This window comes from Erinaceus europaeus, chromosome 12 (genome assembly GCF_950295315.1).
Source record: "Erinaceus europaeus chromosome 12, mEriEur2.1, whole genome shotgun sequence".
NCBI lineage: Eukaryota > Metazoa > Chordata > Mammalia > Eulipotyphla > Erinaceidae > Erinaceus > Erinaceus europaeus.
Genome location: NC_080173.1, coordinates 83059153 through 83087083, shown reverse-complemented (window position 1 = coordinate 83087083; position 27931 = coordinate 83059153). Strand labels below are relative to the sequence as shown.

Genomic DNA, 27931 nt, shown 5'->3' with positions numbered 1-27931 from the left:
TTACCGCACTGGGAGTGGGGCTTTATCCCAGCCATCTGTGGACATTTGGGGGCCACCATGGCTGGGACAGATATTGCTGAGTAGGTGCAAGGCCCAGCTGTTACCTGGGTAAATGCCTCCTGCCTTGCATGTCCAGCCTCTGTGAGTGATCTGGTGAGCAGCTGTCATCTTTCCACCACCTGCTGAGTCTTGGCTTGGTGACTGAGTCTCTATGAGGACACCAGTGCCAGGGCTTGGGGCTCCCAGAGTACCGTGTCCCCTTTGCCATGCACAAAAGAGGCACAGACACCCAGGGAGGGCCATCTGAGACTGTCTCTTCTAGAGACCCAAGACAGAACCAGCCTGGGCCCCTTCCTCTTCTTCACCTGCCATTCAGGTGCATCGAGTCCTGTCAGCTCTACCACCTAACTAAAGCTGTCTACTTTATTTCTGTCCCACCACCTCCAGCTTGTCCCAGTGACATCACTCCTGTCAGGAGGCACTGCAAACCTTCCTGACCGCCAGTGTCATCTCCCTTGCAGTCTTGTCTTATCACCAAAGTCAGGGTGATGTCTTTTCTAGAAGCAACCCTATTCATGTGACTCCCACCTTTGCTGGTGGAGGCAACACTTCTTCCCTTGTTCCAGACTCTGCCTTTCCTCTCTGTCCCTGTCTTGTGCCTCCCTTCTGTTGCTTTCTGAAGAGTCTTTGCTCTCTAGAGGGTCTTCTTTCCTTAGTGAACACAGAGACGCCCCGCCCCCTCCACCGCCCTATTCCTATGGCTTCTGCGCATGTTCCTGTCACTCAAAAACACACCTGAAAATGAGGTTGCAAATATAACTCTCAGATAACATCCCCCTCCCCCCAGCTCTGACAGTCTGGGCACTTTTGGTGCATGCAGCAAAGCAGGGCAGGAGAGTGCTATTGTATTGCAAATCCATCCTTGTTGGGGGTGGGGAAGGACACTTCCAAGGTAGCCTGGCCTCTTGTCTCTGCTACCCTCACAGTTTTACATGCTGAGGGAATGGCTGGGGAGAAAATTTCTTGTCAAAAAATGACCACATTCACTTTGGGCATATTGACGAGAGAAGAAAAAAAAAAGCTATTTCCCAGTGTCTAAATCTCATTAAAAAAGCAATTTTGCAATCAATTACAATGCAATTTAGCCACTAACTGTTTAATTATATAAAAAAAGACAAAGCAGCAAGTTTGTTCTTCCCATCCTTGTATTTATGAGCCCAGCCAAAAGAGCCTGTCTTTGGAGGAACTCTGTGGCAAAATGAGCGGCCAGCCTGGCCTGATTACATTGCATGTGAAACTTCCTGAGTCAATATATTGTAGTCGCCCGAGGAGGCTGAATGGTTCAGAGGATACCAGGATGGAAGAGATTCATTTTTCTACAAGAGCATAGACCTTTCTTCTTCTGTCAGGCACTATAAAAATGGTGTCATCTTATGCAGCTTTAATAAAGGAACATTATTTCTATCAAACTGTGGAAGAAGTTACCTTTTGGAAACATCTCAGTAAAAGAGTTGGGGAGGGTGGGACTAGCAAAATAGCTCACTTGCCTAGTGCACAGCTTTCTCCACCAGGTATGAGCTTGGTTCCCATCACACTGAAGAAACTTTGGTGCTATGATCCTTTTCACTCCCTCTACCTCTCTGTCTCTACTGGAAAAGAGAGAGAACAAGAATTAGAGACAGAGAGATAGAGAGAGTGAAAAGGATCAAGAGAGAGGCAGACTGGGAGTCTGGATCGACATGTCAAAGCCCATGTTGAGCGGAGAAGCAATTACAGAAGCCAGACCTTCCACCTTCTGCACCCCACAGTGACCTTGGGTCCATACTCCCAGAGGATTAAAGAATAGAAAAGCTATCAGGGGAGGGGATGGGATATGGAGTTCTGGTGGTGGGAATTGTGTGGAGTTGTAGCCCTCTTAACCTATGGTTTTATCAGTGTTTCCTTTTTATAAATAAGAAAAATAATAAATAATAAAAAAAAGAATTGAGGGATGAAGTTGAGACTAGTTGACACAATGCTGGGGAAACCAAGGCCTCAGAGAGAGAAATGGAGATGGTAGCGTGTGGAAGAGCCTGCCCTGCCTGGAGAGAGAGAGAAAGTGAGAGAGATAGAGAGAGAGAACACTTAGAGGAAGAACTGGTCACACAGTGGTTGGGAGGGGTCCCCTATACAGCATCCAAAAGTTCTTGGGAAGAGAGGAGGGCTTCCCCGAGGGGGTTGTCCACTTAGCTCCTGTCACTGGCAGTTAGCACTGGGAAATTCACCCTGGTCCCTCCTGGTCACCTCCTCCTCAGGCCCATTATGACTTACAGACCCACTTTTCCTGGCAGACTGTCTGGTTCATGTGCTATGAGAGGCATATGCTCACTCAGTCTTTCTGTCCCAACTGGCTCTCTTCTTTCCTGGGGAAAAGAATTAGCTCCTGAGGGTCCAAATCACACGGGTTTGGAAATATTAAAGCAGCTCACTTGGATAGATAGGGCTTGATCCAGGTTTGATCTCGACTCCCACCTGCCTCTTCATTTCTGTTTCTTCTATCTAAGAAAAAAGGGGGGGAAAGTCATCCTGGATTGTTGAAGCCCCAATGATAACAACAGCAAAAAGAAATATTCAAAGGAAGCTTAATTTTGCTTTTCTTCTATCTGCTTAGAGTCATATGGTTCAGAGCTATGCCTGTCAAGGGTCCTTTTTGGCATCAAGTGGCAGGTTGGTTGTCACAGATGCATGGCTCACAGGAGATAAATACTGAAAGGCCCAGGAGAAGATGTGGTGGTTAATGGGCGGGATTTCCAAGCATGAAATTCTATTCTCTCCTCCTCTAGCTAGTAAATAAATCACCTTAATCAAAAAACCGCACTAAAATTCTACCTCACACCTGTGAGAATGGCCTTCATCAACAAAACAGGAGAGGGTAAGTGCTGGAGTAGATGTGGAAAGAGAGAAACCCTATTACACTGCTGGTGCATCCACTATGGAGAACAGTATGGAGAATCCTTAAACACATAGAAATAGAAGTGCCTTATGATCCAGAAATTCCACTTCTAGGCATTTACCCAAAAGATAATAATGACATTGATTCAAAGGGATATATGCACCTTCACGTTCATCACTGCATTATTCACAATAGCCAACATATGAAAGAAACCTAATGCCCTTCAACAAATGATTGGGTAAGAAAAGTTATGGAACATGTCTCAGTGGAGTACTACTCAGCAGTAAGAAAGGTAATATTGTGTGCTTTGGGATAAAAACGGATGGTACTAGAGAAGATTATGCTTAGTAAAGTAAGTAAACAGGCAAAGGAAAACTACATAATGGTCTCACTTATATGTGGAGTATAGAGAATTGAACACATAAACATGAAGAAAAAAAACTCAACCCATATCTAAAACTGTAGAAGAACTATGGCGGTTATCGCAGTGGGGCTGGGGTGGAGACACAGATCTTTGGTGGTAGCAGCAGTGTGAAATTATACTCCTATTATCCAGGAACTGATGCAGTATATAAGGCACTGGACTCTCAAGCAGAAGGTCTCGAGTTCAATCCCTGGCTGTACATGTACCAGAGTGATGTCTTCTTCCTTCTCTTTCCTCCCCCTCGTTAATAAATAAGGAAACTCTTTTTTAAAAAGTAAGAAACTATACTTCTATTATCTTATAATCTTATAAATTACAGTTAATTCAATATGTCAGGGAGAAAAAGATTTAATAATTCAAGTCCTTTAACTGCCTAGATTTTAGTTCTGAGCGCGTGTGTGTGTGTGGGTTAGTCTAAATACTTAATGTTTCAAATTTGTAACTGACTGAATTCTGATACTGGGCTTATATTGTTTAAGCAGTTATAAAAATTTTTTTTAAATGTTTTCCAAAATATCCAAATTACCTACAACCTTCAGACAGAGAGATGAAAGTCATTTGGTTCTGTCACTGTCTAAGAACGCGTTTGGCAAAGGACAGCCCCTCAACATTAAGTTGGAGGACTTGAAGAGCAGGACCAACAGCTTGAAAGCTGTCAGGAGCTGCTTGTTGCTGGCTTTGAAAGTGACTGGGATCCATGTGGATTCAGTCGGCTAGGAAGGATCGTCAGTTTCCCCAATGAATGGGTACTCACGGGATGCACCACGGGAAGGTCGATCCAATGCATCCCAATCCTCGACATCCTCAAGGAAACACTCACGAAAGACATGTCTCTGATATCTGATTACTGTAAAAAATGGCGACTAATCCCTAGCACTGCAAAAACAGTATCATCTGTTTTCCATCTACACCATGCCTGAGCTTAATGTGCAGCTTGGCGATATGAGAATCCGGCATGAAGCCCAGCCAGTCTATCTTGGCGTTACTCTCGATCGCACTCTGTCATTTCACGAACATCTCATAAAAACTGCAGCAAAGGTGGGCACGAGGAATAACATCATTGCAAGACTGGCCAGCTCTTCATGGGGCATGAGCGCTTCCACACTACAATCATCATCTCTGGCATTATGCTATTCCACTGCAGAATACTGTGCCCCAGTATGGTTCCGTAGCCCCCATGTCCACTTGGTCGATTCCAAATTATATTCCTCCATGAGGATAATTTCTGGAACCATCCGTTCCACCCGGGTTCCATGGCTGCCAGTTCTTAGCAACATCGCCCCGCCAGATATTCGTCGGGATGCGGCATCATCTAAGTTCATTTCCCACGTCTACGCTCGACCGGACCTGCCAATATAGGCGGATATCTTCGCCCACCCTGTCCAACGCTTGACATCTCGTCACCCAATCTGGTCCCCTATGCCTACACTGAACTTCTCTGTTCCAGTCTCTTGGAAACAGAGTTGGCAGTCAGCTGAGGTCAAGAACAAACACCTCATCACAGACCCCTGCAAGCATCAACCCGGCTTTGACCTAGCAGGTTATGATTGGGCCCTCCTCAATCGCTATCGAACAGGCCATGGCCGGTGCGCCGCTATGTTCCATCGCTGGGGAGCCAGAGACGACCCGAACTGCCCCTGCGGCTCCAGACAGACTATGACCCACATAGTCAACGACTGCCACCTCTCCAGATTCAAAGGAGGTCTCAAAACTTTACATCAGGCTCAACCTGATGCTGTTGACTGGCTACGGAAGAAGGGCAAACGCTAGAAGAAGAAGAACTGTCTAAGACATTATTATTAATAAGTAACCTTAAATTACATAAAGCACTCATGGAAAGGTCAAGTATATCACAGTAAATTCTAAATATCACTTTACTTGTATTCCTTGATGTTTCTTGTCCTGACCCCTTACCCTGTTATGCTGCCTCTTTTGATCTCAACTAAGTCAACACTGCTGCTACCACCAAGCCAAGTCATGCTGCTACTGCCTTTGGGCTGCAGATCGTCTTCCAGGGACAAGATGCTAACCTTCCAATTCCTTTAACCTGGTGATATTTTGCCTAACAAATGGAATCTCACCTCTCCAAAGCACTACCTTACTAGGGAATAGTAGAAATAGGCTGGGGGTATGGCTCAACCTGCCAATGTCCATGTCCCTCAGAGATGCAATTACAGAAGCCAGAACTCCTTCTTTCTGAACCCAAAAAATAATTTTGGTCCATATTCCCAGTGGGGAAAAAAGTAGGGGAAGATGACCAGGGGACTCTGGACCCCAATGCCACTGAGACCGAAATATTTTTCACCAGGAATTTGCTTTTACACCATCATTGAAAGGGAAGTGAATCTGGACAACACCAGCAGAAGTCAGGCACTGTTTTATTAATCTGAGAGAGAAGAGAAAATGGAAGAACACTCAGCAGTAGTAATAGGTGAAGGCAGGAAGTGAAAGTAGGACCATAGGAAAATGGGCAAAAATATATAGACATATATATTGCAGGTGTCTATCTTTCTCTCCTCCTGTCTTCCCCTCCTCTCTTGACTTCTCTCTGTCTTATCCAGCAATAACAAGGGCAACAAAATGGGGAAAAAATGGTCTCCAGGAGCAGTGGATTCATAGTTCAGGCACCACCAAGCCTCAGCAATAACCCTGGAGGCAAAAAAAAAAAAAAAACTTGACATGAAGAGATCCTGTCTCTTGTCCTCAGGCCAAGTATCAACTGTTGCCCCAGTGTGAGCTCTGATGCTAGCTCCAGGCTAAGGTTCCATCTGAGCTATGGACTGAGTTCCAGCCCCATTTCCAGACTTCTCTCTGGCTCTGTCCCAAGACTAATTTTGGAAGGGTAGCCCCAGGCTGAGCTTAGATCTGTGCACAGATCTAGACCTGAGCTGGCTGCTCTGCAGCCAAGACAACCTGAAGTCTCACACACCAACCTGCCTCCCACCACCAACTCCCCCCCCACCCCCCAAGAGCTCAGCCTTCCTCCTGCTGGTACATGGCCTTGTATCCAAGTCCTTCACCCACAAGCTTTAGCAGCAAGGCTCGTTCAGTCCACACTACAAGCCCTGAAGTTAGTTCTCTCATTAGCCTCTGTCTTAGATGTGAGGATACAGGCTCTGAAAGATGAAAGAACCTGCCCCAGGTTACGGATATGGGGCTCAAACCTGTCCAGTGATTCTACAGCCCACACTCTCTCCACCTTCCACAGTGTCTTGGGTTTAGCTCTAAAACCCAGGATGCCTCTCCTGTCTCGCTTGTCTCTGGGTCATTGTGTGATCTGTCGCTTTTACATATTCAGTTGTTTGTTTATTTATTTTCAATTGCTAGGGCTTCACCACTCCAAGATGACTTTTTCTCAGAAATATCCAGAGAGACAGAGACAGAGAGGCAGAAAGAGAGTGAAAGAGACCATAGCACAGAAGTGTCCTTCAGTGTGGTGGGAATTTGGCTCAAACCTGAGTCGTACACATAACAAAGCAGTGCACTGTCGAAGTGAGCTATTTTGCCAGCCCTCTATAGCTCATCTTTTCAATGACATTCCTCTCAATACTTGAAGCAAGATGAACCTGTCTCTATCCCTTGCCACTAAGACCCTTGACATCATTCTGTGGTCGTGTCACTGGCCTTGGGGAAATCATTTGAATATCTGGATACAGACTCACCAAGGAATCCGGAAGTTATCCCCAACCCAATACCCACTGGTTCTGAACTTCAGCATAGTCCCCATGTGACATTGCATCGATTACAGTGACACTAGCTGCTGCTGAATAAACACCCAGAGTTTAAGGTTTAACACAATGACAAATCACCTCTCACTTAACTACAAGTCAAATGTGAGTGGGTGGTTCTGGTTGGCAGACAAATTTCTGGGCTTCAGAGATCCCATTTGTCCTCCTTCACCTTCTTCTAAGGGGAAGCTCAGCAAGCCAGAGCATAAATGTGTTAAGCTTTATGGATGAGAATGCATCTGTCACAACTACTCAACCCTGCTATCATGGGGGAGAGCAAGCAGAGACTGTGCATTACACAAATGGACAAATGTTCTAAGAAAACTGCATTTGCAAAAATGAACAGCAGGCCAGATTTAGCCCATGGGCTATAGTTTGTCTCCAACTTCCAACTGATAAAGGGGCTAAAGAGAGGGAAAAGGAACACTTTGTTCTTCAACTCCTTCAGCCGAAAATGTCATCCATCACGTCTGTGTATATCCCGTGCACCCATGTCAACAGAAAATATAGCCTCTCACAGGATAGTGGTGTCCTGGCAATAAAGGTGCACTGTGTAAGGGGACCATGAGCCTCTGATGAGAAGACATCAGCTTCCTTTACAAGGCTTTCAGTTTTCAGAAGCAGTGTGGTCATGGAGTAGCAACTGTGACATGTTGCTCCCCTGATCAACTAGTTAAAGCAATCAAAAACCACCTGAAAACTCACCAAATGACAACCAGGACTTCTTAATAAACTCACTTAGCCACAGGTGAACATAGGCCCACATGGTAAGTGGCTGGAAAAAGGGTGAGAGAGAGATATTCAATTTAAGAAGCCAGACTTACAGGTACCTAGTGCCTCCTATCTTTCTCATTAGTAAATAAAATCTTTAAAAAATTGAAAAGTGATTTTTAAAACTTTTCTTTTTTGTCCATTAGGGTTATTATTGGGAATGACTTCCTGCACAACTGCACAGCTCCCAGAGGCCATTTATTCCTTTTTTTCTGACAGAGACAAACAGAAGGAGAGAGGCTGAGAGAAAAAGGAACCCACAGTATTGCTTTAATGATCGTGAAACTACCTCCCTTCAGGTGGGGACAGGGGCTTGAACCTGAGTCCTTGTGCATGGGAATTTGTGTACTCTAACAGGTGTGCCCTGGTCTGATCCCTCCTTGTATTTTTTGTATAAAAGTTTGATTTATGTCTTTATTATGAAAAAAGTAATAAAGAGAGCTAGAGAGAGACTAGAGCATTGCGCAGGTCTAGCAAATGGTGGTGGTGGGAATTGAACCTGTAACCTCAGGCTCATGAGTTCTGTACCTCAGTAGGTTGGTCAACTTTCCCAGCACCTCTTTTAGATTTTTGAAGCCACTCTTTGTCTTCTAACCTCTGTTATATTGTTTTTTTTTTCTTTTTTAATTTTTTTAAATATTTTATTTCGTTTATTGTAATGAGAAAGAGTAGATACAGAGGGAAAGATACCGAGAGAGACAGAGACAGAGACACCAGAACACTGCTCAGTTCTGGCTTATCGTAGGGCTGGGGATTGAACCTGGGACCTCAGAACTTCAGGCTTGAAAGGCTTTTGCATAACCATTATGCTGTCTCCCCAGCCCCCTTTTTTAATTTTATTCACTTATTAATGAGAGGAGTAGGAAGAAGGAGAGAGGGAAAGAACCAGACATCACTCTGGTACATGTGTTGTTGGGGATTGAACTTAGGACCTTATGCTTGAGAGTCCAATGCTTCGTCCACTGTGCCACCTCCTGGACCACTTACATTGATTTTCTAAGTCCACTGCAATAGAGTGCCATAAACTCAAGAGCTGGTTCAAACACCAGAGACTAGTATTGTCTCAGCTCTGCAGGCTTACATTCCAAGATCAGGGTCTTAGCATTGCTGTTCTCTTCTGACCTAGCGAGAGAAATTTGTCCCAGGCCTTTCTCCTTACCCCAGGGGTTTGCTGGTTGATATCAGTGTCCTTTGGTTTCTGCTTCACTTACTGACTCATTCTTGACCTTCACATCACATGATGTTTTCCCCATTGATGTGTCTGGACATCTGTCACCAATCCTATTGGATAGGGTGCCCTCTCTACTTTTATAAACTCATTTTAAACAGTTATATCTGGAATGACCTATTTTCAAAGTCCCACTCTGAGGTGCTGCAGATTAGGTGGGATTCTAACAAGCATTTTGGGGCTGGGACACAGTTTACCTGTGAATATATAGAAAAGTCATTTTCATTCTTGATCCTTTGTCTGTGACTGTTAATTTCCTTTCTCAGCAGCATTTTAGGATCTTCTCTTTGTTCTTGACATTCTAAACTTCCAAGGCAGTATGCCCTGGTGGGTCTTTCAGTTTTATTGTTATGAGTCCTTAGTAAGCCATTCACTCTAGCTTACTTGTCATTGGTTCAGATAAAGTTTCTTCCTTTTTAAAGTCATTTCCCTCACCCTTTCCCCATCCCACTTTATCTGGAACTCTTATCAGTGTAATGTTGAGCCTCATAGAATGTTAATTCTAAATGAATAGGTTTTGCTTCTGTCGACCATCGCTTATTGTCATCTTATTTGGGGGAGTATAGTATTTATTCTCCAACACCCCCCCCCAAATGCAGCAATTGCAATGCTGCTCTACTAACATCACAGCCCACGTGCTGAACCCACAGCCTTGGGGTCTAGTGCTTCTGTCTCAGTAAGGAGGAGCCCGGGCTCAGAGAGATCAGGCCTGCATCTCATCTGATCTGCTGTCCAAGACCCTTCCTCTTACCACTGCCAGCCCCTACCAGGTAACCATCTCCAGATCCAGTGGACTCCTTCCTTGGGGGCAAAAGTGGTGGCAAAGGGGAGATTCTGAGGCTCATGGGGTCTGACTTTCCTTTTTGGTTCTGTTCCCTCTAGCTGCATGATCTTGGCTTTATTTCTTCTAACCTACCCCAACTGAGCTTTCCTCAGCAACAAGGTGGAAATAACAGTTTAACTGTGGATTGCTGTGAGGATTAGACAAGATCACGCATGAGGCGTGGGCAGCACCCTGGGTGACCCGGTGACCCTTTAACTTACTAGCTGCTGGCCTTGCAGGGCAGGCTTTCTGGTGAGGGTGCAGTGTGGAAAACCTCTACAAATACCAGCTTTATTAGCTCAAATGCTCTCATCCAGTGCTCTCTTTTTGTTCACAGAGATGAGTGAATCCAATCTCTTTTCATGGCCTGAGTACACACCTCTAGGATTTTGTCCCCAGATTACTAAAATAATCCTTTATTTATTTATTTATTTATTTTTACCAGAACACTACTCAGCTCTGGCTTATGGTGGTACAGGGAGTTGAAACTGGGACTTTGGAGCCTCAGAAACAAGTGTCTCTTTGCATAACCATTATGCTATCTAGCCCTTATGCTCACTTTGGCAGCACATATACTAAAATTGGAACGATACAGAGAAGACTATCATGGCCCCTGTGTGCTATCTAGCCCTGCCTTTTTTTTTTTTTTTTTTGAGTCTCTGTATTTAGCCAGTGGTAGAATGAACTCCTTGTCACCAGAGATACTCAAGACACTTCTGGATGACCTCTGGTAATTCATGGCCTGGCTAAGAGGACTGCAGGCCTGGTGGTCAGTATGGATGGCCCAGCACCAGTGACTAAGAAGAGACTTGTATTCTGTGACACAGTGGGAGGGTGGAGGAGGGAATGGGGGACTCCATGTGTCAATGTGCTGCCTGGCAATTAAAATAGTGAGAGTTTGATCTGAGGAGAATTCCAGCTCCCTTGTTTGCCCTTTTAATCTTGTCTGTTGCCATGGGAACGGTGAGTGATTGCAATCACCACTGTTTGTATTGTGAGCTTGCTCCCATCAATGTGGCTTTTGAAAAATAAGAAATACAAATCTTGACTTGGGCATACCACTCATTACCATTCAGAACAAATCTCTGAGCCATCCTGTCAAATGTTTCCTTCCCAGCACACTGACTCTGGCTTGGAAATCCCTTACCTGCCCAATTTCCAGCCACTCCCCACCCATCCCTCCCAACTGGTGGCTCTGCAGAGGATGTACTAGGAAACCTGGCTGAGGGACCAGCCACCGAACTCCCCACCTTGGCTGCCCCTGTCACTCCGCTCCCAGGCAGTGATGATCACATTAATAACTCCTAATCACAATAATCAGCACTTCCCAAAGATGATGAGAGATTTGCTGTCTGGCACCAGGGTGTCTGTAATGGGATGGGTTGGGAAGAGCAGGTCTTGTGTACCTGCAGCAAAGTCTGTGTGGTGTTCTGGCTCTGGGGTGCCTGTATGACCCCAGCAGCTCCCAACCCATCTGACCTTCCGTGATCTCTCTAGGTTGACATTCCACGCCAGAGGCTGCCTACAGGGCCACCATCTTCGCCTCCTTCTAGTGAATCCAAAATGCCTTTGTTTCTTCTTCTCACTTACAGACTTAGTTTGGGAAAGACTGAGATGTTGGCTTCACGCCTAGAGATAATTGATTGGAGCACTTTCCTCTGAGTGGGGAAAGACTCCAGAGAGCTTCAGATCCTAGCCCTTTAGTGAAATAGCTGAGGATAAACTTCTGAGTGAGGAAGTGAGTTGCCAGAGGTCACTTAATAAGAGAGTGTTTCCCAGCTCCTATCTTGGTTTTGTGTAAATGCAATCTCATTTATGAAGCATGCCCCTGGCCACTCAGTTCTCAGTTTCATAAAATTTTTCAGAATTAAAACAGCTTCGTATGTGAAATACACACGTGACAGACTCAGATCACCTTTATTTAGACCAGATACAAATGGGTAGAAAACTAAAAAACAAACAAAAACTGTTTCACAGGCCAGAAGAAGGGATGGGATCGATCCTTCACTGATTTCTAGGAAACATCTAGCTGTGTGATTTAAGAGGATCCATTTCTGCAAACTGAAACATGAAACTCTCCTTACATGTCTTATGTCACTTATGAAATTTCCCATGACTTCATGGATTAAGCGCAGGTGGCACAAAGGACAAGGACTGGAGTAAGGATCCCGGTTCAAGCCCCCCGGCTCCCCACCTGCAGGAAAGTCGCTTCACAAGCGGTGAAGCAGGTCTGCAGGTGTCTTTCTTTCTCTCCCCCTCTCTGTCTTCCCCTCCTCTCTTCATTTCCCTCTGTCCTATCCAACAACAATGACATCAATAACAACAATAATAACTACAACAACAAAACAACAAGGGCAACAAAAAGGAACAAATAAATAAATATTAAAAAAATATTTTTAAAAAAGAGGTCTGACTTTCAAGTTCAAGAACTGAAAAGAACGTGGTTGTCATAAACATGATAGTGGCCTAACATATATGGAAACTGGATAAGATCAAACAAAATGCAAAAACTGAGAAAGAACAAGACGAGAAGCATCATGATATCATATCTCTGCTTTGTCAGTGACCCACATGTCCATTAGTCAGAGTAAGACAAACACAAATTAGTGATATAGTCAAAAGAATATTTTTTTTAATTTTTTATTATCTTTATTGGATAGAGCCAGCCAGAAATCAAGAGAAGGAGAGAGAGAAGAGACCTGCAGACCTGCTACACCACTCTCAAAGCTTTCCCCCTGCAGGTGGGGATCGGGGGCTCAAACCCGGGTCCTTGTGCACTGTAACATGTGTGCTCAACCAAGTGCACCACCAGCCAGTCTCTCAAAATGATGATTTAACCATATTGTGAAGAATTTTTTTTAGGAGCTGGAAAGAGGGATGTAATAGGCTGGGAGTGTGGATTGACCTGCTAATACTGTTACCAGTGGGGAAGCAGTTAAAGAACTCAGATCTCCTACCTTCTGCACCCCAAAAAGAATCTTGCTCCATGTTCCCAGTGGGGTAAAAGTGACAGAGGGAAGGTGACCAGAGTGTTCTGAACTCCAAATCCATCAGCACCTGGAGAGAGAAGAGGAAAAAAGAAAAGGCGTCCCAAAGTAGTAAGTAGTAAGTGTAGGTATGACTTGGAAAGAAAGAGAATATAGGACCACGAAAATGCAAAAATATATATAAATATAGACAGATAGTTGTGGAACTAATAGTTAACCCATATCACAACTTTAGAAGAACTGATAAAGCTTACAATGGAGGGGTTGGGGGTATAAGAACTCTAGTAATTGAAACAATGTGAAATGATAGCCCAGCTGTCTTATAATTTTGTAAGTTAATATTAAATCACTAATAAAATTAAGATGTAAAAAAGAAAGTGGGATTTAAGAGGGCTAAAGCCTAGGACACATTGTAGGGCAGAGATAATATCTGAAATCTACAAATCTAGATTAAGCAGTCCAAGAGTTCGGGAGGCTAGAATTTGCCTAAAAGAATCAACATCCCCCTTCCCTTCAGGCCCCGTTCAGACCCTTGTTTGGCCAAAACCGAGGAGGAAGAGCAGGAGAGTTTTAACTGGGTAAATGACACATTTCTGTGTGCAAAAAACAACACTCAACAAATGGAAGTTTCTGCTGGGATAGCCTGAGGGGGCTTCTTCCCGAGCTAGTGCTCTCTGGGTTGGAGAGAACTCAACTGGAGCCGATCTAGGCTGCTGCGTGGGAGAGGGATCAGGAACTCGTGCCGCACTAACTTCGCAGGAGATACACTCTGGAACTCTCGGAGCCGGAACGCAATTTCCAAGTGTCTTTAATCAGAAGAGCAGCTGTTTTTATACTCTCCAAGTAGGGTGGAAACAGGATGTGATATAGAGAGGGTGGAGCGAAAAGTGACTGGTGGAAGATCAGGGTGTGACAAGGAGAGGATCAGGGTGTGACAAGGAGAGGGGGTGGAGCAGGTGAGAATTCTACAACTAAACCACCAATGCCCTGGAGGGAGTGTGGTGCTTTATGTAAATGTAAAAGTGATTTATGTAAATAGACCAAAGCTTTGAATGGGATTAAATCTATCCCTATATAGGCATATGGTTAAGCAGAAGCCAGGGGGAGCTGGCATACTATCCAACAAGTTTCAGCCTCACAATTTACATAAATCCATGTCAAGATGCTGTTCGTTTGCAGCCTGGTATCATTATTGGGCATGTAATCGAAATAATTAAACTGGGATTGATGTTTGAATATAAAGGGATAATTTCCTCTTAAATATGTTTTCTTCTACAACAAGCTGATTTCCAGAAAGTTCATTCCCAAAAAAAGTTTGCTTCTTTTTCCTGTAACTCTGGGCTTTTTTCAAGGCTATGCTGTTTCATTTAGCTACAGTTCTACAGGGCAAAACTTCTAAAAAGCAACTGGGATCATCTAATACAAAACACTGTTACGGTGAGGACCCTCATGAAGGTGCATGATGGTATGTGGTTCCAGGTTTTATTATTTTAAGTCATTTGTTAAATGGATTTTATTTTTCCCCTGAGGACAAAAGGTCTGTAACCCAGAAAACCCACAGTGATAAAGAACAGGTGAGAATTACTCTGTTTTTCAGTTTCCTTCTTTAAATAGTCTATGATCTACTTCATGATTTTACTTTTTCTTAACTCAGAACCAGGTTGGGGATTTCTTCCCTGAGTAGATTTTAACATAGTTATTGAAGGTTGCAGAAGAAAAAGAAAGAAAAGTGGGTGAAAGATGTTCCATTAAAGTAAGACTGAAACCAAAATCGAAAAATCCAAAGCAAATCTTTATGTATCTTTTGAATGGATGCATTTCTTAAATTGGCCATTTCAAGAAGTGTAAAAGTGGTGGGAATAATACAATACAATAGTTTGGACAGTATGATTATAATTCTAATTAGTCCCATTCCCATATGAGATCTACTTACAGAATAGTCTCACTTATAGTGAGAAGAAGTCCCTATGAACAAATTTGAGTAGTATTGGTGGAATTGTACTTGCTTTGTTGTGGCTTGCAACAAAAACCCACAAATTTTGATGTTGAAGATAAGACATGGAATCATTCTTCCTCACCAACAGCTTGAACTTTTTTATTTATTTATTTATTTCTCCAGGGTTATCGCTGGGGCTTGGTGCCTACACTATGAATCCACTGTTCCTGGTGGCCATTTTTTCCATTGTTGTTGTTATTGTTGTTGCTGCTGCTGCTGTTGTTATTGGATAAGACAGAGAAATTGAGAAAGATGGAGAAGATAAGGAGAGAGAAAGACAGACACCTGCAGGTCTGCTTTATCACTTGTGAAGCGACCCCACTGCAGGTGTGGAGCTGGGGGCTCAAACCGGGATCTTTACACCGGTCCTTGCGCTTCACACCATATGCGCTTAACCTAGTGCACCACCACCAGGGCCCCAGCTTGAACTTTTATACTGAAAGCACACTGGGGATTTAGTGAGAAATGCAAAATAGCTGCATTTTTGTATCATTACATCAGATGTTCTGGGTGGTGCCAAAGATGCACAGGATTTAATTTTTCACAGTATTGAGGGGCCTGATACAGAAGCAGAAGTGCCTAAACCCAGTGGTGCCCATATGTTTCCCTCGGAGTAATGTCCTCCATTTGGAAATTAACTGGCTTTGCTGATCCAGTTCTCAACAGTGTGGGTAGGAGTGCATGGATGGACTCCCCCAGAAAGTATCAGTCTTGACTAGCTTGAAAATGAAGATTGGTGAGTCTGCAGGTGGTTCAGCAAGTAGAGCACATGCTACCATGCTCAAGGACCCAAGTTTGAGTCCTGAGCCACTTCGTGGCCACACCTGGAGGGTGGAAGCTTCATGAATGGTAGAACTGTGCCGTGTGTGTGTGTGTGTGTGTGTGTGTGTGTGTGTGTGTGTGTGTGTGTGTCACCCTCTACCTAGAGGCAAAAAAAAATAGTAAAAAACTACCACCAGGGGCAGTGGAGCCATGCAGGTACCAAGCACCAGCAATGATCTAGTGGGGGGAGAAGGAGGATAAATGGAAGAAAATGAATGGAACTGGAGGTGATGATGCTTATAAAAATAAGTAAAGAGATGAAAGACAAGTACCAGATGGTTTCACTCATATATATGGAATCTAGAAATTTGACTTACATGAAATTGCCAAAAAAAAAAAAAAAAAATCCAAACAAAACAGAAGCAAGCTCCATGATTGCTCAACAATTTGTTTGGCTTCATATGTTAACTCTCTTTTCAGTCACCAGGTTCCAGAAGCCATCAGGATGCTGGCCAGGCTTCCCTAGACTGAAGACCCCACCAATGTGACCTGGAGCTCAGCTTCCCCAGAGACACACCCTACTAGGGAAAGAGAGAGGCAGACTGGTAGTATGGACTGACCAGTCAACACCCATGTTCAGCGGGGAAGCAATTACAGAAGCCAGACCTTCTGCCTTCTGCAACCCTCAATGACCCTGGGTCCATGCTCCCAGAGGGATAGAGAATGGGAAAGCTATCAGGGGAGGGGGTGGGTTGTGGAGATTGGGTGGTGGGAATTGTGTGGAGTTGTACCCCTCCTACCCTATGGTTTTGTTAATTAATCCTTTCTTAAATAAAAAAAATGGAAAAATAAAAAAAACACAGAAGCAAGCAAACTGCAAGTCTTATGAAAACTCTGGTGGTTCTCTTTGGGAGGTGGGAGGGTGGGGACACAGAGCTTTGGTGGTGGGTGTGGTGTGGAGCTACACACTGTCATCTTACAGTCTTGGAACCTACTATTAATAACAAATTAAAAATAAAAAATAAATTTTTTAAAAGAAAGAAAAAAAGGAAAGAAAATCAGGATTCTCCTACATAAGGGATAAAATATTTTATAGGAGACAATTCAGAAATAGAAGGCCAAGAGTGAATGTAAACAAGAAAGATGAGAGGAAAAAGCAAAGAAATGTCCCATAAATTGAAGCATCCTGTTAATGTGGCCCGTGAAGACCATAGAACCTAAGAAATTTGGGAGTTGGGTGGTAACACAGTGGGTTAAGTGCACATGGCACAAAGTGCAAGGACCAGCGTGAGGGTCCCGGTTCAAGCCCCTGGCTCCCCACCAGCAGGGGAGTCGATTTGCAGGTGGTGAAGCAGGTCTGCAGGTGTCTCTCTTTCTCTCCCCCTCTCTGTCTTCCCCTCCTCTCTCCAATTCTCTCTGTTCTATCCAACAACGACAACATCAACAACAATAACTACACCAATGATAAAAACAAGGGCAACAGAAAGGAAATAAATAAATAAATATTAAAAAATATTTTTAAAAAAAAAGAACCTAAGAAATTCAACAAGAAAGGATTCTATGGGTAAACACTTGGCTCTAATTTGACCTTGGATGCTGCTGAGCTCCAAAAATTTTCAATGAATACTATACCACATGTCTACAAAGCTTGTGGCTTAAAGTGTATTATCTTACAGTTTCAGAGTTTAGAAGTTCAAAAAGAGTCTGAGTGGGATAAAATCAAGATTTTTGACAAGACTGAGTTCATTTTGGGAAATTGTAAGGTTAGACTCATTCCCTTGCTTTTCCCAGATTCTAGAGAACATACGCATTCTTTGGTTTGTGGCCTCATTCTCTTAAAAAACAGTAGCCTAGTGTCAGGCAGTGCACCTGGTTAAATGCTCCCATTACAGTGCACAAGGACCCAGGTTCAAGCCCCTGGTACCCACCTGCAAGGGGAAAGTTTCTCAAGTGGTGAAGCAGAGCTGCAGGTATCTGTCTCTCTCCTCTATCTCCTCTCTCTATTTCTTTCTATCTCTAATAATAAATGAAAATATTTTTTAAAAGTACACTAGCCAAGTATTATTTAAAATACATTCACACAGTAGTTTCAGGGACCAGGCAGTGCTTCACCAATTAAGCACACATAGTATTATGCACAAAGACCAATGCAAGGACCCAGTTTGAGCCCTGCTCCCTACCTGTATCAGGACACTTCCTAAGTGGTGAAGCAACACTGCAGGTCTCTATCTTTCTTTCTCCCCTTTCTCTCTCAATTTCTCTCTGTCCTCTCAAATAAAATAGGGGGGGGGAAAGGGGGAAAAATGACCACTGGGAGCAGTGGATTCCTCGTGCCAGCAACTAGCCCCAGAGACAAAAAGAGAGAGATAGAAAGAAAAGAAAAGAAAGAATGCCAGGCTAGCATCACAGGAGAGAGACCAGGAACTCGTGGCAGCATGCTAATACAATTCTTTATTCATGCAGGATCCCCAGAGTAGGGTGTGAGCACAACGGTTAAGCCACGTGACGCCAAACCACAATGGCCAGAGTCTGCCTCACTGTCTGCATGCCTGCCTTCCTCCAAGTCGGGACATGGAAAGAGGGGAAGAGGAGAAGAGAGAGAAACCAGAAACAGAAGTGGCTTTATAGGATAAAACTGGAAGTGGCAAGTCGGAAACTGAAATGGCTAGAAAAAGAGGGTGGAAAAAGAAAAAAGGCACGCTGGGAACTTCCTTAGCAACTGTTGTGATGGTTTTAACTGGTGGGGTTAATTAATACCCTGCAGGCAGGGTGGGTCTCGAGGTAAAAAGAAGATAGATCAAAGGCGGGGATCTTTCAGGCAAAACAATGATCATGTAAACAGGCCATAGTGTCAGCAATGGAGCATGGGGGGGGCTGGCTTAAGGCCTGACTAAAGAAGGAAGAAAGGAAGCAGACAAACAAAAAGTAGCTTCAGGCCAAGTCCTTCTCACACTGTCATCTCTGGTTCTCCCTTCTCTGTTCCACTTATCAAGAACCCCGTGGTTATGTTGAGGCCACTGAGGTTATCCAGGACAATCTTCATATCTGCAGGGCAACTTATTTTCAAATCTACTTCCATCTGCACATTTAACTCTCCTTTGCCATGTTAATAAAGTCACAGGTTCTAAGGGTTAGGGTACCGACATTTTAGAGGTACTGTTATTATGTCTATTAAGATATTTTCACCACTACTCAATAATCAGGCCTGGGCCCCCAAGGATGTGGCTGACCCAGATACTCCACTGGGAAGAGAGGTTTCTGGCAGCCGGTCCTAGAGCTCCTACTGGCACGGAACATTGCCTACCTAGTTCCCAACCTTGGAGCTTAGCAAAGGGGTTCACTGTGAGAAGAGAGAAGCCAGATGGGAAATAGCACTTGGAAAGGTAAATGCTTAAAGAAGGAAGAGTATTGTCTGGTCATTCCGGGGGTTTCATCACTCCAAGCTGACTATTTCAGACAGAGACAGAGAAACAGAGGGAGAAAGGGAAAGGAAGAGGGAGAGAGGTGGGGGGAAGAGAAGAAAGAGAGGGAAAGGAAAAGGGAGAGAGGTGGGGGAGAAAGGAGGGAGAGCAAAAAAGAGGGAGAAGAGGGGAAGGAGAGAGGAGGACAGGAAGAGATGGGTGAAAGGGAGAGAGGGAGAGCACCAACGTTTCCTTCAGTACAGTGGGGTCTGGGCTCAAACCTGGATCATACATATGGCAAAGCCCTGCACTGTCCAGTGATCTATTTTGTGGGCCCATAGAAAAAAATTTAAACCACTCAGAAGTCTTTTTTGATATCACATTTCAGGGCCAGATAGTGACACACCTGGCTGAGCACTCATGTTACTGATGAGCAAGGACCTGGTTTCAAGCCCTGGTCTACATCTGCAAGGGGGTGGGGCAGTGGAGGGAGTTTCACAAGTAGTGAAGCAGGGCTGCAGTTGTCTCTTTTCCTCTCTGTCTCCCCCTCTGCTTTCAATTTCTCTCTCTCCTATCAAATCAAATCAAACTTAAATTAGAAAAATAATTTAGGGGGGTTGGGCAGTAGCATAGTGGGTTAAGCGCACATGTCACGAAACGCAAGGACCTGGGTAAGGATCCCAGTTCGGGCCCCTAGCTCCCCACCTGCAGGGGGGTCGCTTCACAGGCGATGAAGCAGGTCTGGAGGTGTCTTTCTTTCTCTCCCCTGCTCTCTCGATTTCTCTCTGTCCTCTCCAACAACAACATCAATGACAACATTAATAATAACAACAACAAGGGTAACAACAAGGGCAACAAAAATGGGAAAAATGGCTTCCAGGAGCAGTGGATTCGTAGTGCAGGCACTAAGCCCCAGTAATAACCCTGGAGGCAAAAAAAAAAAAAAAGATAAATAATTTAGAAAAATACCATATCTCCTCATCATCAGAAGTAAAACACTTCTGATAACTACACACATACTCCACCTCTTAGAGCTAGTTGGGTAACTGTGACCTCCTATTAACAAGGCAAACCAAAACTGGTTGAAGGGCTTAGTCCTGTTTGTGCTCCAGACTACACTGATTATAGTCACTGCCTTCACTGTAATTGATGGGTCTTAGTTTCCTCATCTTCTCTGGAAAAAAAATGATGCCCCTTCTTTCAAATGAGTGACCCCTCAGATGATGAGTCTTTGCAGAATTATCAATTCTACCTTCCTTTCTTTCTATCTCATTTCTTTCTTATTCTGTCTCTCCCTGTCTCTCTCCCCTCCTGCGCCCTCCCCACTGCTGCACTTCTCCCTCTCCTCTCTTTCTCTTAACCCACTTCCCCAGCTCTCCTCCTTCTGTCTAACATCGGGTATGGATAGGCCTCATCCCACATGGGGGCCCACTTGGCCTGTTCCCCTCTCTTCATTCCTGAACTTCTTGAAGCCTAGTCTTGCTCCTTCCATCCTTTCCTTCCCCTTCCTCACAGGTGCTTGCATTCTATCCTAAACCTACCACCAGTCAGAGACACATGACCCAAATATCCTTGTGTTCCCCAACCTTCCCGACTCCCCTACCCACATCTGACGTTGCCTGTGGTTGTCGCCTCCTCCAGGATGGACCATAATGTGGACTTCACCTGGGCTGCTTCAAACTCCTGCTGGAATGGCTGGAATGTTCATCACTCACTTGTCATAAAGGTAGTTCCCAGCCCCCCCCCCCCCCCACTGCTAGCCAGCTCTTCCTGCCACAGCTTTCCCCGGGAGGCAGCTCCTACACATTGCTGGCCAGTGGTTCCCACTAAGAGCAACTGCTCTGAAGGTGTTTGCTTGTTGGCTTGTTCATTTTTTTTTATCTTGATTTTCCTTTTTTATTATCTTTTATTTATTTATTGGATAGAGACAGCCAGAAATTGAGAGGAAGGGAGAGATAGAGGAGAGAGACAGAGAGAGACCTGCAGCCTTGCTTCACTACTAGTGAAGCATCCCCCCTACAGGTGGGGACCAGGGACTTGACTCCCGGGTCCTTGCATATTATAACATGTGCACTCAACCAGGTGTGTCACCACTGGGCCCTCCTTCATTTGTTTGTTTGTTTTTTATCAGAAAGACAGAGGTTATTTATTATTAAGAGGTTTTAGACAAAAGGCATATATTATAGAGATTTCCTTTTCTTTCTCCAGAATCATTCCAACTTTTGTTAAACTGATTGCCTAACACAAACAGAATCACATAAACTGACTCCTAGAGTTTAATTTCAGATATAAGCTAAGCAAAATCTTAAATTTCCCTTTGTTTCCAGAAAATTCTCATTTCAGCATAAGAACATGGAGGGGGCATTTCTTTCCCTGCACATTTCCTTTGTCAGATTCTGTTGCTCTGAATTTAACCAGAAAGGAAGCAGAGAGGGGAAGGAGCGTCATTGAATCAGGAAGCATTTTGGCCACACCAGCCAAGCCTCCCTCCCCTCAGGCCTCCGAAAGACTTTGATGTTCCTTTCCCATGTATGATAAACTGGGGTGTTTTCAAGCCTCAGAAATAGGGCCTGGTGGTGCTTCCTGAAGAACTGACAGAGCAGCCCTAAGGGGAGAGCTATAAAGTGTCTGCAAGAGAAAAGGCATTTATTTCCAAAAGCTAGATGAGGTAGAGAGCAGGGGGAACAGCAAGTTTTGAGATCAAGATCTGTGTCAGTGTTCTGACTTAGAATTCCCTGCAACAGGGTGACAGGAGGGAACTGTGAAAGAAGCGAAGTCTCAGCATTGGCCATCTGTAATATTTATTACCAAAAAAAAGACATCTATATAAGATCACACCATTCCAGTTAAGCGCAGGTGGCGCGAAGTGCAAGGACCAGTTTAAGGATCCCAGTTCAAGCCCCTGGCTCTCCACCTGCAGGGGAGTCGCTTCACAAGCAAGCGATGAAGCAGGTCTGCAGGTGTCTTTTTCTCCCCCTCTCTGTCTTCCCTTCTCTCTCCATTTCTCTGTCCTATCCAACAATGACAACATCACTAACAACAATAATAACCACAGTAATAATAACAAACAACAAGAGCAACAAAAGGGAAATTAAATTAAAAAAAAAAATCACACCATTCCCAGTGGGTTATAGATAGCTAAATAGCTATCTATATAAATTATAGATAGTAGGTGACTGAATGGTTATGCTAAGTGACTCTCATGCCTGAGGCTCCAAAGTCCCGGGGTTCAATCCCCTGTACCACCATAAACCAGAGCTGGTAAGTACTCTGGTAAATACCACTACCACTGCCACTGCCAATAATAATAATAATAATAATAATAATAAATACATCAAAGAAACACAGAGATCAATAATATCCAAAATTGTCAGGAATATGGGCAAAATATCCCAGCGGCTGTGTGTCCCTCACACCCAGGCTGGCAGGGGCTGCCAGGGATACATACAAGAGGCTGTAGACATTCCCAACTCTCTCCTAAAGGACACCAGGGCGAAGGTGGGGGAGTAGGGGGAGTGAGCTGTAGTGCACAGGGTTAAGTGCACTGAGCACAAAACACAAGGACCTGTGCAAGGATCCCAGTTGGAGCCCCCAGCTCCCCGCACGCAGGGTAGTCACTTCACAAGTGGTGAAGTAGGTCTGTGAATGTCTTTCTCTCCCCCTGTCTTCTCCTCCTCTCTTAATTTCTCTCTGTCCTATCCAACAGCAATACTAACAGCAAAAACAACGGGAAAAAAGATAGCCTCCAGGAGCAGTGGATTAGTGGTGCAGGCACCAAGCCCCAGCAATAATGCTGGAGGCAAAAAAAAAAAAAAAAAAGAGACACCCACGATGCAAAGGGCACCTGAGCCCAAGGCTTCCAGAAGGCAAATGTGAGGGTGTTGCCAAGGCACTGGTGAAGGTGACTCTGGAGTGACAACCTGCAAATACGGAGTACTGGTTGCCATGATCAGGTTAGCTGAGTACCAGGTGCATTCACTGAGTGGACCCTCCCTACCACCCACTGGCCTAGCACCAGCGATAAGCTCTGTTGTACAGGTGAGGAGGTTAAGCTCAGAGAAGTTAGCTAATGGGAACAACCTCACACAGCTGGTGAGCAGTCGGGCTAGATTAGCAGTCTAAGCCAGCCTGGCTCCAGGGAACCCCCTCTTCACTTTCATTCCATGCTGACCTCTGTGGTGGACCTCAAGGTAGCAAGTCAGGGACCAAGACATTTTCTGGGGAACCCCCAGGTAATGATTAAGACAAGGGGACAACAGCTATGTCAGCTTTGATAAAGGAACTGATGGCAGCAATGGCCCCAGTGTCACATGCAAGGAAACAGGCAAGAGACTCACTGAGGAACATTCTTATTGTTATTATTATTATTATTATCAATGATTTAATAATGATTAACAAGATTGTAAGATAACAGGGGTACAATTTCATACAGTTCCCACCACCAGAGTTCCACATCCCATTCCCTCCATTGGAAACTTCCCTATTCTTTATCCCTTTGGGAGTATGGACCAGAATTCTCTATGGGGTGCAGGAAGGGGAAGGTCTGGCTTCTGTAATTGCTTCCCTGCTGAACATGGATGTTGGCAGGTTGATCCATACCCTCAGACTGGAACAGTCCTTTGTATGCAAATCATTACAATGTCACCACCTAGAGGTAACAGCCTGAGAAATGGAACTAATCCAAGCCAGTTCAGACAATGACAGCAGGAGAGAGAGAGAGAGAGAGAGACAGAGAGAGAGAGAGAGAGAGAGAGAGAGAGAGAGAGAGAGAAGGAGGAGGAGGAGGAGGAGGAGTAATCTGGCCTCAGGTCAGAGGGTTAGTTCTGGTTCAAGTCCCCGGCCTGCTGTGACCTAGCCAGGACAAGTTACTTAACCTCTCCAGCCCTCAAATTTGTCAAACATAAAATGAGGGCAGATGAGGAGAAAATTCACTTTCAAAGACTGTTGGGAAGATGAAAATAACTGGTCTGTTTCATATCTGATGCCCCAGAGATTCCCAGGTTCAATCTCTACCAGCACTATCATAAGCCAGATCTGAGCAGTGCCCCTCCTCTGATCTCTCTTGAGAAAATAAATCTTCAAAAATGAATTGATTATCTCAGTAACTGAACCACTTATCAACCAAGGTTTAGCAGGACTCCAGTGAGCAGGAACCTGAGAACATTCATCTTAAGTGATCTGGGCATTGCTTGTGAAGAGGCTGTAAGAGTGGGACAAAGTGGGAGTTGGGCAGTAGTGCAGCGGGTTAAGCGCACATGGTGCAAAGCGCAAGGATCTCGGTTCCAGCCCCTGGCTCCCCACCTGCAGGGGAATCACTTCATAGGTGGTGAAGCAGGGTTGTCTATCTTTCTTTCCCTCTCTCTGTCTTCCCCTCCTCTCTCCATTTCTCTCTGCCCTATCCAACAATGATGACATCAATAACAACAACAATAACTACAACAACAGTGAAAAAAAATAAGGGCAACAAAAGAGAAAATAAATAAATAAATATTTTTTTTTAATTCTAAAAAGAGTGGGACAAAGTGCAGCCACAAGTCAGAAAGCAGTAACAGCCCAGACTAGTAACAAGCAAAGGTCATTACCATTTCAAGGAAAGAGGGGAATGAATAGTGACCCCAAATGAAATGCGGTCAGCAGACTGGCATACCCCAAAGATTCTCATGTCTTAGTCTGGAATCCAGAAATGCACTGCCTGGAAATGTCCTACTGGAGATGTATTTGGAAAAAGAGACTTTGCAAATATGATCTTGGAACAAGAATATTCTCCTAGATTAACTGAGTGTGCCAGTGTGACCACAAGGACCTCTGTAACAGGAAGGCAAAAGATCTGAGGAGAAAACGCAGTAATGAAAGCAGAGGTAGGAGTGATGTGGGCCCACAAGCCAAGGAAGTCTGGCAGCCTTTAGAAGCCGGAAGAGGTAAAGAATATTCATGTAGGGAGACGGGCAGTAGTGCAGCGGGTTAAGCGCATGTGGCACAAAGCACAAGGACCGGCATAAGGATCCCAGTTCGAGCCCCCGGCTCCCCACCTGCAGGGGAGTCGCTTCACAGGTAGTGAAGCAGGTTTGCAGATGTCTATCTTTCTCTCCCCCTCTCTGTCTTCCCCTCCTCTCTCCATTTCTCTCTGTCCTATCCAACAACGACAACAATAATAATAACTACAACAATAAAAAAACAAGGGCAACAAAAGGGAATAAATAAATAAATAATGTGTAGTGTAAAAAAAAGAATGTTCATGTATTATAATTTATTTATTTGATAGGATGGGAAGAAATTTAGAGATAGGGAATCGGGCGGTAGCACAGCAGGTTAAGAGCATGTGGCGCAAAGCGCAAGGACCCACATAAGGATCCCGGTTCGAGCCCCTGGCTCCCCACCTGCAGGGGGAGTCTCTTCACAGGCGGTGAAGCATGTCTGTGGGTGTCTGTTTTTCTCTCCCCCTCTCTATCTCCCCCTCCTCTCTCCATTTCTCTCTGTCTTATCCAACAACGACGACATCAGTAACACCTACAATAATAACTACAACAATGAAAAACAACAAGTGCAACAAAAAGGGAAAATAAATTTTTAAAAAAGAAGAAATTTAGAGATAAAGGGGAAACAGAGAGAGGGAGAAAGAAAGAGAGACATCTGAAGCACTGCGTCACTGCTTGGGAACTTTCTCCTTGCAGATGAGAACAAAGGCCTTGAACTCAGGTCCTTGCACACCTGTACTCAGTCAGGTGTGCCACCACCCAACCCCTGAGGTAAGGAATGAGTTCTCCCCCAGATCTTCCAGAAGAAACACAGCCCTCATGACGTCTTAATGTCAGTGTCTCGAGACTCCCTGCAGACTTCTTACCTCTGAGACAATGAGATAATCCGCAATACTCTGTGAAGTCATCAGATTTGTAGCAACCACAGAAAATCATTGAATAATACCTAGAAGAGCTCAGTGCAGGGGGCCTTCTTTGACTAGAGACATGACCTTCAATCTGTTGCCAGGCCAGGAGACAGTCCCCTGCCCCCCAAGAAAAAAAGAACAAAACAGGCTGGAGAAATAGCTCACTTGGATAGCGTGCAGCTTTGTCTTGAGCACCACCCAGGTTCATGCCCAGCCCCAAGACATTGAAAGAAGCCTTGGTGTTGTAGTCTCTCTCTCTCTCTCTCTCTCTCTCTCTCTCTCTCTCTCTCTCCCTCCCTCCCTCTCCCCCCCCCCACCATCTATCCAAAAGAAGGAAAGGGGAGGGCAGGGGAGGGGAAGAAAGAAAGAAAGAAGAAAGTCAAAATGCTGCTGACACCCTCCCTCAGTACTGTCCCCCCACATATACACACACCACTGGAGCTACCACTGGAAGAACCCAGCTTGAAGCCAGAGATGTGCCCACAGAGATGAGGTGGGCCATGTACCCGAGCTTTCTGTGTGTTATTTCCAGGATCCACCCCTCCCAGCTGTGCCTCCCACCCCGGGCAGACCATAGGCCCCCTGAGGTAAGACTCATCTGCCAAACTGCACCATCACCACCCACCCTAAAGCAGGGAAAAGGTGCTCAGAAAGGGCCATGGCCAAGAGTCCCTGGGGCTCAACTTAAGCCTCCTGCAGGCCACATTGATGTCTGAAGTATCTGGCTGAGTGGGCTCTACCACCGTCTCCTGGACAGGGCAGTGCCTCTGCCTGTGGCCAGCAGTGATGGCATGTGCCCTACCGCTTTGCTATGGTGCTGGTCTTGGGGTGCATGCCAATCTCTGAGCCATCACTTCCAGCAGAGTCCTCTCATGTAGGCGTCGCTGCAATGAGAGTGTCCTGACCTCCTGAGAAGTAGCTATGCCCCAACATGGCAGGAAAATGGGGGCTTGAATCCATATTGGCTCCAATGCATATCAGGGCACGAATTCTCCCCCTGCCCCTGACCACACTGTCTCTCAATTTCCCTGAACTCTTCTGTAGCTTGAATGTGTCACATCACAGAGCTGTGACCTCCAGGCAAAGAACACAGCCACCTCCAAACCACAGCCTGCAGGGTCTTGGCTTCCTCTCTCTCCCACCTCAGCTTCCTGCTGACACCTCCTGTTGACCAAACCCAACCAGAAGCCAGAGGGACCCAAGGGAAAGTAGCCTGCAGGGCCACTCAGGGCACAGCACAGGGCAGAGGCCAGAGGACACAGAGAAGAGGGAGCTTGTCTGTGGTCAGTTCTGTAGTGAACCCTGAGAATGCCCACATCCTAACCCCTGGACCTACAGGTAGGTCGCCTTCATGCCCTGGGCTTTGCATATGTGATGCAGGTCTTGAGATGGGGGGATGACCCTGGATTATCCAGGTGGGTCCAGTGTACCCGCCAAAGGTGTGTGTGTGAGAGAGAGAGAAAGAGAGATACAGCGAGAGAGAGAGAGAGAGAGAGAGAGAGAGTCACAGATACTCAGGGGATGTGAAGATAGAAATAGAAGGGCAGAGAGAGACTAGCAGATGGTCCACTGCCAGCTTTAAAGACAGGAGACAAGACCACAGACAAGGAGTACAAGTGAGCTCACGAGCTGGAGAAGAAGGGGAACTGACCTTCTGCTAGAACCTCCAGAAAGAACACAGCCTTGGGACCGGACTTCCAGCATCCAGCACCTAACATAAGAAATGCACTTTCGTTGAAGCTGTGACACAGGCAGTGGGTGTCTACAGCAGCACTGGAAAGTGTACACATTGCACCATCTACCCAGTAACCCGGCTGCCCTCCTAGGTCATTCTGGGGTCACAAGTCCCTGGCAAGGGCAACTGGACAGAGGCCAGATGGGTGGCCAGTGCTGGGAGCCAGCAGGAACAGTTCTGAGAGTAGGGCTGGTCAAACAGCTCTCTTGGATAGTGTGTTGTTTCGCCCTGTGTGTGACTCAGGTTAAAGCCTGGCTCCCA

At 45.2% G+C, this 27931-nt stretch overlaps 1 long non-coding RNA gene and 1 pseudogene across 1 annotated transcript in view; one reads left to right on the top strand and one right to left on the bottom strand.

Annotated features, from left to right (window-relative positions):
* Nucleotides 1-27677, bottom strand: part of LOC132541748 (uncharacterized) — a 60713-nt gene extending 33036 nt beyond the window's left edge. The window contains exons 1-2 of the long non-coding RNA XR_009552843.1: nt 27587-27677; nt 12864-12963 (exon numbers count right to left, since the gene is read on the bottom strand). This is a non-coding gene — a long non-coding RNA (uncharacterized LOC132541748). The remainder of the gene's footprint in view (nt 1-12863; nt 12964-27586) is intronic.
* LOC132542270 (U6 spliceosomal RNA) lies at nt 10458-10556 on the top strand (annotated as a pseudogene).
* Nucleotides 27678-27931: the final 254 nt, after the last annotated feature.